The sequence below is a fragment of the Eptesicus fuscus genome, chromosome 22, assembly GCF_027574615.1.
Source record: "Eptesicus fuscus isolate TK198812 chromosome 22, DD_ASM_mEF_20220401, whole genome shotgun sequence".
Classification (NCBI taxonomy): Eukaryota; Metazoa; Chordata; class Mammalia; order Chiroptera; family Vespertilionidae; genus Eptesicus; species Eptesicus fuscus.
In genome coordinates this window covers 21,823,102-21,840,409 of record NC_072494.1, presented here as the reverse complement: position 1 = coordinate 21,840,409, position 17,308 = coordinate 21,823,102, and the positions used below count along the sequence as shown (strand labels likewise).

General features: G+C 42.2%; 1 long non-coding RNA gene across 1 annotated transcript in view; it reads left to right on the top strand.

The window, feature by feature from the left end:
* LOC129147983 (uncharacterized) overlaps nt 1-17,308 on the top strand; it is a 238,097-nt gene that overhangs the window by 30,851 nt on the left and 189,938 nt on the right. The window contains exon 2 of the long non-coding RNA XR_008555195.1: nt 11,954-12,081. This is a non-coding gene — a long non-coding RNA (uncharacterized LOC129147983). The remainder of the gene's footprint in view (nt 1-11,953; nt 12,082-17,308) is intronic.

Below are 17,308 nucleotides of genomic sequence, written 5' to 3'. Positions count from 1 at the left end.
TCCCTTCTTTGCCTATACTTAGCATCTATGATTAGACTACAGGCCATCATGATAAGCCTGTAACTTCTTGAAGCATTATTTATTTATTTGTTTGTGGAGAATTTATAATTTATTTTTTCTTAAGAATACTTTGAACATGGTAACTAAAACCCATCCTATATAATAAAAGCCTAATGTGCAAATCAATGGAATGGCAGAATGACTGGTCAGTGGGGGTAGGGCTGGCTAGCGGGCAGTGCCAGGCCAGCCAAGGCGGGTGCCAGTGGGCAGAAGGAGGGGGTGGCGATCGGGGAGTGGTGGTGACGGGTGGTGGTAGAGGGGCGATTGGGGAGCAGGGCCAGCCGCTTGCTGTCCCCCAGTTGGCCCCCAGTCGCCTCCTGCAGAGGGAGGCCACTGGAGGTGGCAGCAGTGGAGATCGGCCCGCCGGTCGCCTCCCGCAGAGGAGCGGGCCTCAGCCATCAGTCGGACATCCCCTAAGGGCTCCCAGACTGTGAGAGGGCACAGGCCAGGCTGAGGGATCCCCCCTGAGTGCACGAATTTTCATACATCGGGCCTCTAGTTCGTAATAAGACTCAGACTCAATGCTAGTTGATTTCATTTAATCCTCCACAAACTTTATAAGTTAGTTGTTACGAGCATTACCTTTTACAGATGTGGAAACCGAGGCTCCGTGAGATAAAGTAAGCAGCCTGAGATCACACCGATGCTAATTGCTAGATTTGGGATGTGAATACTGTACTTTCTTGCTCAGGTGCTTGTGCGTTGAGCCATTGTCTTTTGAAGTCCATGTGGATGGCCAAGTTGATGACTCCAGTCTTGTTCTCTCATACATACAAAATCGTGTCCCCTTGCACAGGGCCATCTGCAGTGTGCAAAGGAACTGGGCATTATGGCAAAGAAAATACATAGCAACCTGCATTTGCTGTCTCGGCTTCTGTGTGCTCTTCACACTGTTTATCAGCTGAGAAGTAGAGAGCAAGCTGTGCTGAACAGTTCATTGCTTTGGCTGCTCCTGTCTTCCTTCATGTTCAGGAAACAGAAGATGTAGTCGAACTTTGAGCTAATGGGTCTGTCCCACTCATTATTTACCCAGGACAGTGCTTTATCACAAAAGCTTCTACGTGTTCAACCAAGAGGAAGGCATCTCATTAGTGCCTGGGAGGGTCCAAGGTGAGCAAATGGTTGCTGTTTCATCTTTTCCTGGACAGAAACACAAATGTCTTGGAGAGTGTGGAGTCTGGAGACTCCAGCAAGCAAGTCAGACAATTGCTCTCCCTATTCCGTTGCTTACCCTTTGTTAAACATAAAACAAAACCGTTTCTAGCCTTTTGTTGTAATGCAGGTGCTGTTAGTTGGTATTTACATGCCATACAGTCCTAAAGGAACATGAAAGAGCAGCAGCCTCTAGATGTACCTCGATATAAATAATCCAAACTGCCCCCAGCCCTGTCATCACATTGAAGACTTCCATTCTTTACTTCTACTTAGCATCTATGATTAGACTACAGGCCATCATGATAAGCCTGTAACTTCCCAGTACATTCTTTATTTGTTTGTGGAGATTTTATAACAGGGGTGGGGCTTGCAGGTGACCCAGTACCTTTAATCATTGGCCAGTAGTATCTATACATAACAAGATGTCATATAGTGTCAGAAGACTCTGGTTAATGAAATTTAGGTATTTCTTCTCCAGGAACCAATAGCTGGAAAAACCATAACTTCATTAGTTAATAATATCCTCCTGCTGAATAGAAAGTAACAATTACAATAATAGTAACCACTGTAAAAACAATAGATAATATTTACTAAGTGCTTTTGTATGCCTGCATTGAGCTAAGTGCTTTGCATACACTAATTTAGTCATCAGAACAATCGTATGAGATATTCATGTAACAAAAATTAAGCACCTGCTATATGCTCTTCATTGTTCTGGGCATTTGGGATAGATCAATGAACTAAACGGGAGAATAAACAATAGGTGTAATAAATGTTATATAGTGCGACAAGGTGAGGGATATGTGCTATGGAAAAAGACAAAGGAGAGCAGGGAAAGGAGTAAGCAGAGGGACAGTTTGTAATTTTAAGCAAGGTGATCATAGAGGAGGTGATGTTGGATCAAAAACATGACAGAGGTGAAGGTGTGAGCTGAAGAGAATGGGAGGAGAAGGCAACAGCAAAGGCTAGAGGTGAGAGCTTTCCAGTTATTGCAGGAACAGCAGGGGAAGGGAGGTGGCATGGAGTGAATTGGGGAATCAGAATTAGGAAATGACCTCACAGAGGCAATGGAGGGGGCAGAGTGCCTAGGAGCCATCCAAAGGTTTGAGCAAAAGAATGATAAGACCTGACTTACTCTGGCTTCGGTGGTAGATTTAGTTTTTCATTTCTGTTTCATAGCTGAGGGAACTGGGATTTAGATGGCTGACAGAGCTGGTAAGTGGAAGAGTAGGACAGACTTCCAGGTCTACCTGACTTCAAATCCCATGCTTTTCATCACTACACTATATTATCTGTATAATATGCTCACAACCATCCTTCCCTACAAACTGATGACTTTCATTTGCTCCTCGTAAGTTTTTCCACCGCTACACCAGCCCCTTCTCTCCCTGCCCAACCATGCTGGGATGCGGTAATTTTTGTTCAGTGTTGTAAAAAGCTTTAATCTCTTGCTATCAATGCATCCCCTCGCCTGGTTGTTTATTTGCAGATTTTTAAAAATATATTTTATTGATTTTTTACAGAGAGGAAGAGAGAGTTAGAAACATTGATGAGAGAGAAACATCGATCAGCTACCTCCTGCACACCCCCTACTGGAGATGTGCCTGCAACCAAGGTACATGCCCTTGACCGGAATCGAACCAGGGACCTTTCAGTCCGCAGGCCGACGCTCTATCCACTGAGCCAAACCGGTTTTGGCTATTTGCAGATTTATGTCATACTAAAAAAGAATTCCTGGAGATTCCATCTTTCTCTTGTTACCCCACTAAGGGAGTGTGGGTGTGTAAAGATTGTGTTTCAGTTCTTTGCCCACTTTGGGACTAGAAGAACAATTCCAGGCATTGGATAGTCTTTACATCCTCTTCAGTGGCCCGGGGAGCTGATAGCAGAGGGATCATAGCCACACAGTGGGGAATCAGGGCTCTATTTCATTCCTTTTCTTGAAACTAGCACTTCTGTCTCAGTAGGGGCCCCTTTAATGAATCAATTAAGGAGGGTATTATTATTGGAAGCTGTTTTCAGCCCAATTAAGACCTTGCGACATGTCATTTGGGATAATAAAAGTGAGTTAAGTCTCAATTTTTCTTTATTAGGGTGTTTATTAGAAGATTGAAATGTTCATTAGGTGGAGTAAAGCGATGCATTCGTCTTCTGCTCATCAGTTGCCCAGTGGAACCTGTATTGCACTCAGGGTTAATGTGGTGGCCTTTCCTGTACATTGAGCTGAGTTCTAGCTCTGCTTCTGTTTTTGTAGTTTCATAATTACTTGCTCTTTAAAAATGGAAGTTATGACTTTATCAGTCAGTCTTTTTGAGTTGTCTAAACTTAGCTCCTTTAAATTCTTTGTCAGATTGTTTCATAAAATTAATTTAATCTGGGATGAATTTATGTTCCAATGAGTGATTCTGTTGACTTTTTCTTAGCATTAGATTTCTTCATATGTTTAGAAATTTTAGTTTTCTGACTAAATATGGATTATTCATGTCTGTCTGTCTCTCTCTCTTTTCTGTCCCCCTTTACTCATCTTCCTTGTCCAATGGTTTTATCCTTTATTTTACCTTTCTTTAGTACCCCAGGTTAAAACCATTGGGTCTCTTGAAGTTAGCATAGATCCATTCACTATGTCAGGAGTTACCAAATTCAATTTCTCATGGAAGGGTTGTGTCTGGGTCTTCTCGCCACTGTATTCTTACAGCTTGCTAAAGGCTCTGGCCATGGGAAGCCTCCCACCACACTCTGGGCCTGAAGCATTGAGCACTCTTGTATTCCTCTGTTGGGAGGGCTAACTTCCTGTTCACAATTCTTTATATCCATATCCAGAAGCCAGCAGGCTGTAGCTTCAGCTCAACTCACAATTTTGTATTTTTATTCTATTTCTGCTTAACAGAAACCTTAATCCTGTTATTGATCTTGCCTCTGCCTTTTTTTTAACTTTTCATTTTTATATTATATCTTTTATTAGTAAGTGTGTGGAGCAGTTTTTTTTTTACAAAGTGTAAATTCCCTGTGCACTTTTGCCCAGGAATGATTGGTTTTCCTTTAACGGTTTTTCTCTGTTTCCTCTTTTCCCAAGTTAATTTTTCAGAAGAGCTTCCAATATATTCTTCTTTCATCAAAACTAAGAACCAGATCTATTTTCAAATTAGATCTTGTGTCATCACAATAACCCTAGTTAACATTTACCAATAATTATACATTTTTCTTGTGATCAAAACCTTTAGTTTCCTAGCAATTTTCTTACACAATACAGTATTATTAACTACTAGAAGCCGGATGCATGAAGATTCATGCAAGAATGGGCCTTCCTTCCTCTGGCTGCCGGCACTGCCTTGGAGCCGCCTTTCCACCTTCCCATGCTTCCCAGAGGCTCGGAGCGGCTCGCAAGCGTCCCGCCTCCAGCCGCTCCATGCCTTGTATGCAAATTAACCTGCCATCTTTGTTGGGTTAATTTGCATACTCATATCTGATTGGCTGGTGGGCATTGTGAAGGTATGGTCAATTTGCATCTTTCTCTTTTATTAGTGTAGATAATGGCCATGCTGTACATTATGTTCCCAGGGGTTATTTATTTTACTAGAGGCCCAATGCATGAAATTCATGCAAGCGTAGGCCTTCCTTCCCCCGGTTGCCAGCAACAGCTTCTCTCTGGCACCCAGGACCCGGACTTCCCTCTGGCCACAGGGGCACCCGGGACCCGAGCTTCCCTGGCAGCCTCGGCTTCTTGCCAAAGGTCGTCCAAGAGGATGTCCAATCTAATTAGCATATTATTCTTTTATTATTATAGATAACTGGGAGTTTGTACCTTTTGTGACCACCTTCACCCATTTCACCAACCCCACCTCAAACCCTGCCTTTGGTAACTGCAAACCCATTCTCTATATTAATGAACTCTTTTATTTAGATTCCACATATGGGTGAGGTCTTATGGTATTTGTGTGTTTTATCTGTCTACCTAAATTTACTTAGCATAATATCCTCAAAGTTTATCCATGTTGTTGCAAATGGCAGGATTTCATTCTTTTTAATGGCCAAGTAATACTCCATTATATATGTTTTCTTTATCCATTCATTCATTGATAGACATTTAAGTAGTTTATATATCTTAGATATTTTAAATAATGTTGTATTGAACATGGGGCACATATATATTTTCAAGTTAATGTGCTTGTTTCTGTTGGATATATACCCAGAAGCAGAACTGTTGGATCATATAGTAGTTCTATTTTTAATTTTTGAGGAACCACTGTACTGTTTTTCATAGTGGCTGCACCAGTTTATAATTCCATGAACAGTACATGTGTTTCCTTTTATCCACATCCTCACCACCACTTGCTATTTCTTGTCTTTTTGATACTAGCCATTCTAACAGGGATAAGGTCATATCTCATTGTGGTTTTGATTTACATTTTCCTGATGATTAGTGATGTTGAGCAGCTTTTTATGTAGTTGGTGGCCATATGTATGTCTTCTTTGGAAAAATGTCTATTCAAATCTTTCCCCCCATTTTGAATAAAATTTTTCTTTTTTGTGCTATTGAGTTTATGAGTTTTTAAAAATATATACTTTGAATATTAACCCCTTATCAGATACATGATTTGCAAATATTTTCTCTCATTTGGTAGGTTGCCTTTCCATTTTGCTGATGATTTCATTTGCTGTGTAGAAATTTTTAGTTTGATGTCCTACTGTTTATTTTTGCTTTTGTTGCCTTTGCTTTTGATGTCAACTCTAATAAAAAAATCATTGCCAAGACTGATGTCAAGGAGCTTAGGGCCTGTATTTTCTGCTATGCGTCTTATGGTTTCAGGTCTTATGTTAAAGTTTTTAATCCATTTTGAGTTGATTTTTGTGTATGGTGTAAGACAGGAATCCAGTTTCATTCTTTTGCATGAAACTGTCCAGTTTTCCCAACACGATTTATTGAAGAGACTGCTTTTCCTATTGTATATTGTTGCCTACTTTGTTATAAGGTAATTTACAATATGTGTGTGGGTGTACTTCAGAGTTATTTTTTTTGTTCCATTGATCTATGTGTCTGTGTTTATGCCAATGCCATACTAATTTTCTGTTAATCCTCAATCAAGGGTATTTTTTCCATTGACCTTTTTTTTCTTTTTTTCGAGAGAGTGGAAGGAGGAAGGGAGGGGGGGGAGTGAGGGAAGGGAGAAAGAGAGAGACACAGAGAGACAGAGAGAGAGAGAGAGAGAGAGAGAGAGAGAGAGAGAGAAACATGGATATGACAGAGACATATTGATTGGTTGCCTCCTGCACAGGTTGTATTAGGGCCAGGGATCAAACCTGCAACCCAAGTACGTGCCCTTGACTGGGAATCGAACCCCAGACATTTTGTTGCACAGGCCGACATTCCAGCCACTGAGCTATACCAGCCAGAGCACCAATACTATACTGTTTTGATTACTATGCGTTGTAATATAGTTTAAAATCAGGAAGTGTGATATTTCCAGCTTTATTCTTTTGCAAGATTGCTTTTACTATTCAAGGTCTTTTGTGGTTCCATATAAATTTTAGGATTCGGATTAGTTCTTAATACTTTTAGCTCATGTTCATTCTTCTTTGTGGAACTCTAGTGTGGGCTCTATGTCACTTCTAAATGGTCTAGCCTGAGAATTTCAAGGTTCTCTTGACTCATCTAGGTTAGTTTAGGCATGTAAGCTCTGGAGTTTGACTAAGGTCTGAATCTCTGGTTAATCATTAAATGGCCATGAGATCTTGGTTAAGTTATATTAATTCTATGCCTGAGTTTCCTCATGTGTAAAATAGAAATACTAACTGAACTGGTCTCAGGAATTTATTATAGGGATTAAATGAGATAATGCCTATGAAGTGTTTAGTTTTTTGACATGAGAGGCACTCACTAAAAATAAATGACGGCTATAATTCTTATCCTTACATTTACAGATGGCCTTGAATAAATCCATCAGGATGGGAAGGTTGTTAGGGAATTTTCCTGAATAACGCACAGGGGACAATAATGGGATATTGTGAGTGCACCAAAAGAGTGAGTAAAAATTAGGAAAAAGACCAGAAAGTTATAAAGAAATGTCCTCTGATGCATTTGTCTCCTAAATCCATTATAGGTTTTAGTAACTCCCCTAATGTGAGTGGCTCTTTAATATTCCAAGTGTAAAATAGAAAAAACAACAATATTATAGCTATATTGGACCAAACTGAAGCTTAAATCCAAAGGCAGCTGGGGTGCAGTGGAAAGAGCACTATTCTGAGTAAAGTAAGATCTGGGTTTGATCTTGGCTCTACTTCCTTGAATTAGTCATGCCTCTTCTTTAAGCTTTAGTTTCCTTATCTGTAAAATGTGAATAGTAATCCTACTTTGTAGGGCTGTGACGAGGATGGAATGAGATAATGTGTGTGTAAATGCATGATACCTAACAAGTGTTGAGTGACTTTTTAAAAAGAGAAAATCAAAGGGATTGATGACTAATGCCAAAAACACTGTCTGAATCCCAACTTCAACCTTCATTTGTGTGACTCTATCGGCAGGCTAGCTACTTTTTGCTTTTCCCTACCTTCAAGATTTATGCAAGGAAGAAGCAATAGAGGGACACTGAGTTGGCAAAGAAGCCCTGTGGCAAAGGTGATGTAGCCCCATTTCACATCTGTGAGGAAAATGACTTTCCAAGCTGTGTCAGGTTTTGTGTGTTCAGAGGTGGGAGTGACCTACGGACATTCTGAAGACTTGTAGTCAGAGTGCTAGGGGTTGGGGCAGGCAGCTTATTCTACTTTGTCACTCTATGAGTTTTTTTCTCTCCCAATGTTAAACTCTACTTGGGGGACTTCTCAATACTGTCCCGTACAGGAGGCTTTTCCATCCCTTCCTATACTGTCCTCTACCTTAGCCTTCCCCAGTTTTCTTTTTCAAGTCTCCTTTTTCATTCTCTTTGTATTGAAAAGTTCACAGAGGGGTTGGGTAGAAAGGGTAGACTCCCATGAGCACCCAGTAAGGGGACGTTTTCATAGTCATTGAGTAGGGAGAGAGTGTTAAGTTCTTATTTAAATACTTTTGTCCCCTTTCACTTTATTCCTCTTTTAAGTGTGCACACACTGCAGTATACCTGTCTGGTGTTATTTCCAGTGGGTGTTTTGTAATCTTAATTCAACTCTAACCCTAAGGGATGAGTTGGTTCATGTAATATCTGGACATCTTGCTGAAAGACAAAGATCTGAATTCTCTAATTCGTTAAAAAACATCCCCAAACCTAATATATAAAATCAATCCATCCAAAGCTAGGCAAATCACAAGTAGAACTGGACTGGCATCCCAGCAGAGAGAGAAGCCCATTGTTTGTGGAGGCTAGGGGAGTGGACAGTGAATTTATTTCACACATTAGAGCACTTGTCCTCAACCTGGCTGAATATTAGGACCACTCTACAGAGCAGCTAAGTCAGCGGAAAGGACAGAAAGTCAGGTAGTTAGAGCAACACAAGTGACTCTCCCTGGCTAAGAATAGCAACTCCTTTCTCATTTAAACAGTCAAGCTGGTGGGCTTCTTCTCTGGAAACTCTGAGGAGGTTAGGCAGGGACTGAGAAGGAGAAGGAATGGAACAGGACATGATTTACTCTTTAATTTCAAAGAAAGCTAGAAATGCCTTTTCTAATATCCAAAATGTGTCCCTGTCCTTATTCTCACCCAACAGCGCCCAGACTATTAAATTAATGACTCCAAAGTTTAATCGTAACCTCAAAGGATCCAAAATAGGGCAATTATAAATAGGGTTATTTATAACTAGATGCCCAGTGCACGTGTGTGTGTCCCTCAGCCCAGCCTGCACCCTCTTCAATCTGGGAACCCTTGAGGGATGTCCGACTGCCCATTTAGGCCCGGTCCGACTGCCCATTTAGGCCCGATCCTGGTAGGATCGGGCCTAAATGGGCAGTCGGACATCCCTCTCACAATCCAGGACTGCTGGCTCCCAACTGCTCTCCTGACTGCCTTCCTGATTGCCCCTAACTGCTTCTGCCTGCTGGCCTGATCACCCCCTAACCACTCCCCTGCCAGCCTGATTGATGCCTAATTGCTCCCCTGCCAGCCTGATTGCCCCTAACTGCCCTCTCCTGCCAGCCTGGTCATCCCTAACTGCCCTCCCCTGAAGGCCTGGTCACCCCTAACTGCCCTCCCCTGCAGGCCTGGGTCCCCCCCCAATTGCCCTTCCCTGCAGGCCCAGTCGCCCCCAACTTCCCTCCTCTGCTGTCCTGGTCATCCCTAACTTCCCTCCCCTGCAGGCTTGATTGCCCCCAACTGCCCTATCCTGCTGGCCTTGTCCCCCCCAACTGCCCTCCCCTGCTGGCCATCTTGTGGCAGCCATCTTGTGACCACATGGGGGCAGCCATCTTTGATCATATGGGGCAGCCATCTTGTGTGTTGGAGTAATGGTCAATTTGCATATTACTGTTTTATTAGATAGGATAGAGGCCTGGTGCATGGGTAGGGGCCGGCTGGTTTGCCCTCAAGGGGGTCCTGGATCAGGGTAGGGGTTCCTTTGGGGCGTGGAGTGGCCGGGCAAGGGGCCTGTGGTGGTTTGCAGGCCGGCCACATCCAGGACTGCTGGCTCCCAACTGGGACCCAAGCGGAGGCCCTGGTATCTGGGATTTATTTATCTTTTATAATTGAAACTTTGTAGCCTTGAGCAGAGGCCAGGGCAGGCCAGGGCTGCAGGAAGCTTGGCTTCCTCCATCTCCAGGAGCAACTCAAGCCTCCTGCTCTCTCCAGCTCCGTGGCTGCTGCCATTTTTGTTGGGATTTATTTATCTCCTCTAATTGAAACTTTATAGCCTTGAGCAGAGGCCAGGGCAGGCCAGGGCTGCGGGAAGCTTGTCTTCCTCCATTACCGGGGAAACCCAAGCCTCCTGCTCGCTCCGTCGCCGCAGCCATCTTGGTTGGGTTAATTTGCATACTCGCTCAGGAGCTGGTGGGCTGGTGGGCGTGGCTTGTGGGCATAGTGGAGGTACGGTCAGTTTGCATGTTTCTCTTTTATTAGTGTAGATAACCATACTGGGTCACTCTTTTTCTAAAAGATTTATTGATTTGAGAGAGAGAGAAACATCAACTTGTTGTTTCACTTACTTATGCATTTATTGGTTGCTTCTTGTATGTGCCCTGACCTACCATGGAACCCACAACCTTGGCATATGGTGCCAGGGCTTTCTGTGGGACTCTTTCAATGAAGCTAGTCTGTGAAGCAGGCTGACTGCAGGAAATCTTATCTTTACCCTCCCCCCTCCCCCCCAGCTCTGTTGTTTCCATTTGGTTCACAGCATGGAGAGGGCTCCAGGGTGTTAAAAGGCGCCCAGTGGCACCCTAGCCAGTTTGGCTCAGTGGATAGAGTGTTGGCCCTCAGACTGAAGGGTCCCCGGTTTGATGGTTTGATTCTGGTCAAGGCAGGAACCTTGGTTGCAGGTTCCCAGCCCTGGTCGAGGTGTGTTCAGGAAGCAACCAATTGATGCGTTTATCTCAAATCAGTGTTTCTTTCTGTCTCTCCCTCTCCCTTCCTCTCTTTCTAAAAACCAGTGGAAAAATATCCTTGAGTGAGGATTAACCTAAATAAATAAATACATACATACATACAAATAAAAAAGTTGCCCTTAAAAATCTTCCCAGTGGCTGCAGGAAGAGGCTGGGGGGCACGAGGCCCGGGGGCGGGGGGGGGGGGGGGTGGTCTGCGGCGGCGGGCAGAAGCCCTGACACCAGGATGTGCAGAAGGCTCCTCAAAGTCCTCTGGACGCAGGAGCCCCTAGTTGTGCCTGCGGAGGTCAGTTGATGAGTTTCACCTGCACATGGGGGACGTCATGGAGTCTGCCCCGCAACCACCTGCGCAGCTGCAGGAGGGTCTGCTTCCGGGTTGGGGTGCGTCCAGAGCCGGGAGGCTTCCAGCGTCCACGGCTTTTCTGGCTCAGGTCGCCTGCGCTGGTTTTGCATCTTCAAGACAGACGGGGCTCCCTGGCGCTTCTCCACAGCAAACTCGCTGAAGTTGCCCACGCCCTCAAGGCCACGGGGTCACAGCGAAGTAGAAGCCTGGAGAGAGAAGTGTAGGAGGCCCACAGGTGCAGGTTGTGCGTGGCCTCCACCCACGCGGAATCATTCTGGTGAACCCTGGAGCTCAATCAGGAGCTAAGCTCAAAACACCCGGAGGCCGAGGGTGGCTGAGAAGATGGTTTTGAAGGTCGTGACTGGAAAGGAGGTTAGAGGGTGGTCCGAGGCTGGAAAGAAGGGGCCTCCCTGGATCTATTCTACCCGGACGCTGTGGAGTGTCAGCCTACTGCCTTATCCTGAACTTTTTTTAGTAAAGAAATAGGGAAGTTAAGCAAAGCATGGGAGGCAGGTCTAAGAATAGGGCTGGGGGCCATTGGGATAAGTTTCTAGGCCTAAGACAGGGGTGCCAGGGCAGCAAACCGAAACTTACTGAACTTTCTTGTCACTGTAAATGCTCTGACCAGAACCGAAGTAGATCCAGCCAGCCAGTGCTCCAAAGCCAAACGGACTCTGGGCCTTCTCCAAACCAGGTTGAGAACGTGGCCCCCACCAGTGAGATATTTTCTGTCTTCTTTTCCTTGTTCTTTATTCTTTAGCGGCTCAAGTTTAGCCTATAGAAGCTTCTTGCCTCCCACTCCATTTTGCAGTTATTTGAAAGGAGGCTGTTCACTTCCTGAAGTGTTAAAGTTTGTTTCTATCACCAAAACATTTTTTTTCTTTATTTTTTAACAGGTTTTTGTCAGCGAGGAATGGGATCTGAAGCTGACTGCTTATGGCTTGTGAGACGACAAGACGGACAGGCGAGGCACCCCTGAACCCTTGGAATTCACTTATCCTCTCATCCTAACCGAGGGCCCTGAGTAAGTCACACTCGAATCTGAGCTCTGCTCCCTTGCATGCAGCTCTCCAATCCAAACACACTTTATTGGGGGTGGGGGGTGGGGGAAGATACATATTCTTCCAGGAAAGGTTCTGGGGCCCTGGAAGGGTTTTGGGGCTTATTAAAATTTCCAGAGAGGTTCCAGGCTAGTTATATTGGGAGTCCAAATGGGTGGCAGCCAGTTATGGGACTCACAAGGTAAGTCCACAAAATACTAGTAAACTGCGGGGTACTTGGGAAAATAAATTAAGACAAGAAATTCAGACTGTTTTGACCGTCAATTTAAGTGGGAACAGACTATTAAAAACCATCAGGGTATCTTCCAGTATAAAAAATACTTTAGTGAAAGGAGTAATAGATTCTAGGGCTCCATGATAAAACACTGGCCCAGAAATCGGTCTCTCATTTGCAAGCAACAGGGACATTGAGAAAAAGAGTGTCCTCGAAGGTTTTGTCACATCCTTCCAAAATTAATTTGTAAAACACTCTATTTAATTAGCTTAAATAATTTCAAGTATTTCTATAAATCAAGTATACACTAAGAAATATAGAAAGTAACCCAAATGGTTTTCAAGTTCACATGATGTAGGATAATCTTCAGTACATAAAAAAACAAGTTTAAGTTTGTTGGTTTAATGAAAACAGACATGTCATTATAGTTATCAGAATTAAATATAATACTTTTATTCTACCTAAGTTTATTAAAAGCCAAATAAGCTCATTTTATCTCTGTTACAGAATTTTTCAGCAAGAAAGAGAACTTAAAATTATTTTATTTTTTTGAGAAAGAGGAAGGGAGAGATAAACATTGTACACACCCCAACTGGGGACCTAAACCCAAAACATAGATATGTGCCCTGATTAGGAATCAAACCTGAGACCTTTCGGTGCATGGAACCATGCTCCAACCAACTGAGCCACACTGGCCAGGGCAAGATGATGATTGCTTAATGTCTCATGAATTTTCATGAGTAATGTGAGCATAATTGTTAAAAACAAGTAAATTGATGTAAGATAAATATTTATAAATGAACTTTTAAATATAATTATGCTTTATGGTATGTCTGTTTAAAAATAGTTTCTAAAATCTATTAGGAACTTGAAATTTTAAAGTTATACTGAGATAACTTATACTGGATATTCATTTAAGATTATTTCAAAATAAGATAAAATACTGAAATATTAATTACTGAACATAGTTTTTACATTTTTGGCTATTTGGTTATTTGATTCTATTAATAAACATGTTTTGTGTCACACTGAAAAATTAACTATGAGGAAGACTATATCTCTAGAAATTATGAAATGTATTTATAAATTTGCCAATCCATAAAATTGACATTTCACAATTGCTTAGTTTCTTAGTTTTCTCTAAGTATTAAGAATTCTCAGGGTTAAGAATTCTAATTAATATATGTAACTAAACTACTAGAAATAATAAGGGTAGCATCTCTATGCAAGGAAAGTAGGATGTGTTTTTGGTAAGAAGAGCTATGAGATATGCAGATGTGTTTTTATTAAGAGAAAAAGAGAGTGATTTTGTCCTAAACTAAAAGAGAAGGAATCTTGGATAGGAATATTATGTACAAAAGTTGGCTAAGATTAGAATAGATATAATTCTGTTTTTTAAAACTTTAATATCAAAAGTACACAGTGCAAAATTGGAATTTGGCTTTCTCTCTGTTAAAAGGACAAAGTTTTCTTGGACTATTGGTCTGCTCTTGATAAGAGATTGTGAAAGATTTTTTTTTTTAATCTTTTGGGTTATCCACCTGAAAAGCAAAGGTTTTGTGTATTACTAAAATATTTACTGTGCTTTCACATTGTCTTTATCAGGTCTTTGATTACTTAGGAAAACCTAGTCTTCTCTGTATTAAAAGAGCTAAGTTTTGTTCACAACTGTGCAACCTATATTTGCCTTTAAAATCTTTTATTGTCACTTTGGTTAAGTAGACAATTATTGTTTCATAATGATCTGTGATCCTATTTGGTCAAATGTTCAAACCTTTTGACATTTTGACAACTTCCCCATATCAAATTCTTTTTTAAAATTTAGGTATAGTTGACATATAACATTTTTTAGTTTCAGGTGTACAGCATAATGATTCAATATTTATATGTATTATGAACTGATCACCACAGTTAGTCTTCTTAACATTTGTCACCATACAATACTTACACATTTTTTTCTTGTGATGAAAACTTTTAAGATTCACTCTCTTAGCAACTTTAAATTATGATTGAATTATTAACTACAGTTGCCATGCTATACATGACTTATTTATTTCATAACTGCTCTGCTCTCTGTATCTATGAGCTTGGTTTCTTTGTTTTTGTTTGTTTGTTTTTAGATTCCACATATCTTTCTTTGTCTGACTTTATTTTACTTAGCATAATGCCCTTGAGGTCCATCCATATTGTTACAAATGGCAAGATTTTATTTTTTTATGGCTCAATAGTGTGTGTGTGTGTGTGTGTGTGTGTGTGTGTGTATGTGAATTGCTGTATCATATAGTACATCTATTTTACGTTTTTGAGGAACCTCTATACTGTTTTCCATAGTGGCTGTACCAATTTACATCCCCACCAACAGTACACAAGGGTTCCCTTTTCTTTCCATCCTCACCAACAATTGATTGTTTCTTATCTTTTTGAGAATAGCCATTCTAACAGGTGTGAGGTGATACCTCATTGTGGTTTTGATTTCCATTTCCCTAATTATTAGCGATGTTGAACACCTTTTTTGTGTGTGTACCTGATGGCCATCTGTATGTCTTCTTTGGAAAAATGTCTATTCAGGTCCTCCTCCCCTTTTTTAATTGGATTATTTTTTGGCTTTTGGTATTTATTTACTTACTATTGAGTTATATGAGTTCTTTATATATTTTGGATATTAGCTCCTTATCAGGTATGATTTGCAAATGTCTTCTCCCATTCAGTAGGTTGCCCGTTATTTTGAGTTACATTCTTTTATTTGTGGCTGAATTCTTTGCCTCTCCTCTAAAACAATTCTCTACTCACCTATCTTAGCTGCTAACCCTATTTTTATGAGGAAGCAGAAAAAATGTCCACCACTTTTTATTGGCCCAGTACAAGTCTGAACTTCCAGGATTGTATTACCCTCAATGAGAGCAGCAGTACCAAAGGCCAGCTTATTGGGAGGCATCGGCAGCACCCTCATCTCCATGAAATTCATCTAAAGTGCAGCGAAGTAAAGTTGGCAGTACAGCTTTGAAACAAGAAGCTTGGTTCCTCCCTCCACACCTCTACTATATAGACATCCTGGAACTTCTGCTTCCCTCTCCCACCCCCTTTGTCTCTTGCTTTAAACTCTGTTGTACAAAGTCTGCAGCATGTGGTTTTGTCCTTATTAAATGCTGCCTACTGTTATATTATGTCTTCTCCCCAAAATGGCTTCACATGGAGGTCAGAGGACTTGCTGTCACCACTTTTGTATTGGACCAAAGGTTCAGTGCAGTAGGTAAGCCACCTGTGCTTGCTGGTGGAACGGACTTCCCACGGGTGACTCTTTTATTTCTCCCTTCCACCACTTCCTGCTCGTCTGTCACAGCCTGCTGGTAAAATGCTTAGCAGTGCTGTTTTGACCTGAGTTGGAGAGATTGACCTGAGTATCATAAAGACCTGGCTGAGGGGAAAACATGACCGAGAAAATGTTGATGCCCAGCTGCGTCACTCACACAGCATTGCATTGTGATGGCATGAGGGATGAGGACTGCTTGCAGAAATGATCTCTTTCCTTTTGAAGGCACTGCGTGTGGGCAGGAGAGGGAGTGAGTTGAGCAGGTACCCTGTGCTTGGGAAAGCTGGCCCTTCAAAGACTCTGAAAGGCCAAACAAAAATGTGCAGAGGCACTGAAAGCTGAAACCAAAGCTTTCCCCCTAAACTGGAGTTTCCTGAGTGTGTCTCAAAAGAAAGGCTGTGCTAGCAGGTTTACAGAGGGAGCAAAGATGCTAATGAAGTGCCAACTGGCTGCTTTCAGCAGAGCCTTCTGGGCACCTCGCCACCATCTCGCTTTCTTTCCTACCCATTTATTTATTTATATTCTTAATTAATGGAAATTTCAACTCCCATTAGATCAGGAGGAGTCAGTAATAAACAGCCAGAGCATAGGCAGGCAGTCCTGCTAGGGAAGGGCAGAGGCTCCTCGCTCTGTTCCTGGATTCCAGGCACGTGGCTGGCCTGGGCTCAGGAGAGAAGTCCATATGCTGGTTCTGTGTAGGGGAGTCAGAAGCCCGTGTCTGTGGACCTCTGCAGTATCTGTGAGGTTCTTCTCCTTTTTCTCTTTTGTTCTGTTGGAAATTCGCTATACAAGTTTGAATCCTATCTGGCTGTGCAATCTTGGGCAACTTAATAACGTTTCTGTGTCTCATTCTTCTCTGTTAAAAAAGGTAATAGTACCTACATCAGAGGGTAGCTGTGGGTCTTAAATCAGGTAATGGGTGTGAAGCACTTGGCAGGTGCCTAGTTCTCATTGAATGCTCACTGGATGTTAGCTATCCTCCTCATCTGGTTACAAGTGCACATAACAGCATTGCTTCTCCCCCAGGTGCCTCAAGCAGCCTGGTGGAAGCTCTGGGTTCTGGCATCTGGTTTGGGGATGACATTGTGAGTCGGGTTCAGGTGAGGTTTTTGAATGCACAGTCTTGATACTTGGCATCACTTCTGAAGCCTAAAAACCTCTGCATGAGTGTAATCATTTAAGTCAAAAAGCCACTGAGTGATTGAGATGTGGTAGAGGGATAAGAACTGGAAGAAGTAACCGATACCCCATAGCACAGGGAAAACTTTCCTGCCAAGATTTAAAGGAAGGCTTCAGTGGGCTCTCAGATCACCAGGCCCAGCCCTATGGAGGCAAGGGCAGGAGCGGGAGTGATTGGAGTGACAATCTGATGTCACACCTTCTCTATAACCTAGTGCCTATGGGAACTAGTACCAAGCTCATAAACTTTCTAAGCCTCCGTTTCCTGACATGAAAAATGAGCATGAAAATAACAGTGTACTTCTAGAGCTATTGAGAAAATGACATGAGATAACATATGAAATGATTAATAGAATGCCTGGCAAGTTCTCAGAAACAGTTAGCTGCTGTGATTAGATTGGTTATATGTATTCCTATATTCTCAATGCCTATCAGTGTCTGCTTATAGAAATATTTGTTAAATGATCAAATGGAGAATGGGAGACTT